This window comes from Mytilus californianus, unplaced genomic scaffold, assembly GCF_021869535.1.
Source record: "Mytilus californianus isolate M0D057914Y unplaced genomic scaffold, xbMytCali1.0.p SCAF_3, whole genome shotgun sequence".
NCBI lineage: Eukaryota > Metazoa > Mollusca > Bivalvia > Mytilida > Mytilidae > Mytilus > Mytilus californianus.
In genome coordinates this window covers 124529385-124532842 of record NW_026262679.1, presented here as the reverse complement: position 1 = coordinate 124532842, position 3458 = coordinate 124529385, and positions in this window count along the sequence as shown.

The window sequence follows — 3458 nt, the reverse complement described above, 5'->3', positions numbered from 1 at the left end:
TCTGAGGAGGTAACTCACTCAAACTGTTGCTAGACTCGGCTCTGAATGGCGATTCCCCTGACCACGTCAAAGCGTTCCTATTTCGATCAACGGATATGTCTTCTCTTTCACCATTATATCTTCTTAGTACGCTGATATCCTTTTCTCCGTAAGCAAAACTTAGTGGTCTATTGACGCGAGGATTTCGGACGGTCGTAATATCGTCTGAAATTTTGCGGTAAGTTCCAGGCGGACTATCATCCTTCAGCACGCGCAGAGAATATGCCCTTGCCACTTTGTATTTCTTTCCAGACATTATTATAAAATCTTAACAAAATTCCAATCACGTATACAAATGCATATTAATTGTAAATGAGTTCGATGGAAAATTGATGGCTATGCTAATCACTGAATTATTATAACGCTGTACTTCGATTGAAACAAATACTACAAATATATATCCCTCTTTTCACATCGGTCATGCACTGTCGACTGACAATTTCTTATGAATACACTAAACTTTTATTCTCAGTTTCATTGTAATGTCACCGTAATAATTTAATTGGACGAAGGAAAGGGTTGTAAAACCAAGCGGTCACCTATATCATGCACATTCCATTGTTTAACTAGTTGATACAAATTTCTGTTAGAATTATGCCAAATATTTATGACATATCACGCTCATAAAAACCGATATATTTATACATAAACATACAAATGACGTTCTCGTTTTATGGCCATAATATCTTGAAATATTCATTTTCACATGAGTGTTTATCTGTCTTATTTCTGCTTGACCATTGATTTGAATCTAGAAATGTATTTACTAATATCTATTTTATTTTGTTTTCATTTATATTTTGACATTTATTTATGACTTATGTAATTGTTTGACATTATAAGATAGTCTCCATTCACAGGTAAACAAATTAATTGTATTTTACACATTCAATGATACTTTTTATCAGGGTCCAAATAAAATATGAAGCTTATAGGTTTGTAGAAAAACATTAAACACAATATAAAATATCCTTTAATGCACAAAGAAACAAAACCAAAAAAATAACTGTTAACAGGGTTTATATCAGAAAAGGGGTAGAGCCATTTTTCACTGAATTGATTCCACATCAGTATTTTCAGAAAGTTTTTTTATCTTTACTTAACTTCATAGCATCAACTGTCAGATATATGTGTACATAAAATTTTTAACAATATTCTAAGCAACTTCTAAACAAGTAATCAAATTATAATCGCCTGACGAATTCCAAAACATCAATTTTGAGAGAGTTTGGCAAATTTTTAGCACTTTTACCAAAAATGTACAAAAGGAAATCGCTAACAAAACCCAAATTATTTTTGGAGAATAGCTATATATTGTCTTTCGGATGCAAATTAATTCATTTTGATTAGAGATGTCCTCCAATTTGACAAAAGCATTTAAAATTTGTAATTTTGTAAATTTTGAAGATGCCTTAAACAACAACTTGTAGCGCTAAATAACTTTGTGATTCTATGGAAATATGTAAAATTGTGAAAAAGCCCTAATTTCAGTTTGTGATATATACTCTCTAATATTCAATTTCCGGTAGGTTTTGAAAACTTTTAGATTATGACCCTGTGAGAGGGGAAATTGGACATACTCCTTGAACTTATATCGGTTGAAATTTTATACTGCCTTTGAGAACTTTAACATTTCTCTGTGGGGATAAACATTATAACGAATTGAATTGTCTCATTTTGAAGGCAGTACAGAAGCAAAAAAAAATTTAATAGTTCTGCCGAAAATGCCCCCCCCCCCTTTTTTTTCCCCGAAAAAAAATAAATGAAAGTTAAGTAAATCTATGAAATCAAAATTATATGTAACTGCAATTCATTAAACCGTTAATTGTTACGAATCCTTGAAAAGTAAGTCCACCTTTAAAAATGAGAATGTTGGTTCAACTGGGAAAGAGATAGATATAAAAATGAGAGGAATGTATGCTTTCCACCTGAAGCCCGCCTCCGGATGCGGGATTTTCTCGCTGTGTTGAAGACCCATTGGTGGCCTTGGGCGGTTTTCTGCTCTTTGGTCGGGTTGTCTCTTTGACACATTCCCCATATCCATTCTCAATTTTATTTCCAACCCATCCATTTATTGTTTATTTTGAACAAGTCTGAGTAATGACTTGATTGGATCACCTCCTGTCCATTCATGTTTTAAGAGAAAATATTGTTTTGGTCAATTACGGGTATCACTCCAAGAAATTGAGCAAACCAGTAATTGTTGTTTTGTAATAATACTATATTGTTGTTTTTTTTGTTTTTTTTGTGTTTTTTTTTGTACTAAAAGGGAAAGAAGTCATACAATATATAAATACCAATGTATATGTATGTGTTTAAATCACGACTTGAGTGTGTCATTGATCCTTTTTACAAGAAGATAATCGTTTCATTGAAGTAATTTAATCAAACGTCTTTTAAACTTTTTATTTGTCATAGTATATTTTTCCTCGTCAGCTGATTATTGAATTTCAGATTTTATGAATCAAGTTATCTATACATAAAGAGAGTTCATAGATTTCGTAAAAATTGTACGAACGCATCCGACAATTGATGGCGTTGGGACTTTTTTGTATTAACGTATGTCGAATGACCATCATGTTTGTCTAAATACTCTCGTAAGTATGGGAAAACATGTTTTAAGCGACTGAAAATCACGATTTCCTTAATTTTAGAAAAGTAAAAATTGGACAGATAGTAACTCTTGTTGCAATGCATTCTAGCTTTGATGATCAAAGAGATATATGATGGTATTATATATCTCTCATTTACCCAATAAACTTTAATACAAATTATCTTTAGATCAACTATCTGAATGTCAAATCAATAGTACGTGCTGAATTTTTTAAGATTATCTCTCCGCTTTTATGATTTGTAAAGGTAAAGTTGACCTTCAATGGATTTGGCTATTTTTCGGCCCTTTTTCGTCATATAGCTCTTCAACTGTTTCGAATCTTTTACATCCTTGGCTTTCAAATATTTCCTGGTAAAGGTAAATCCAGAGAAGCGCCTCGGACGCATGAACTTATAACGTGTTGTTTTAATTTCTTATTATAATAGATGGTTCAAAAATTTAGGTGAAAACTTTGAGGAAAAACAAAGCAGAAATAATTAGTATAGAGCATTGAGGAAATAGAAAGCTAGAAGTTAATTTCGTATGAGGCTGAATCCACACAGGGCTTCTCAAGGAGAAGGAAAGGACACTTGTATTTTCCTTTTACTCCATAATCCGCTGAATAGACACTTGCTGACTAATCGTGCAACCCCGCATATTTTCCAGTTAACCCTGAAATAAAGGATACCACATACTCACTTGGGTCTGATTCATAATCTTGAATCGGATGAGAACTTAACTTTACAACAAATTTATTACTTCAATCTTTACCTTGTAAACCAGTGGCGTGACTTCGCCCTTATTCTTATAGAGTCTAGGGAGTTGA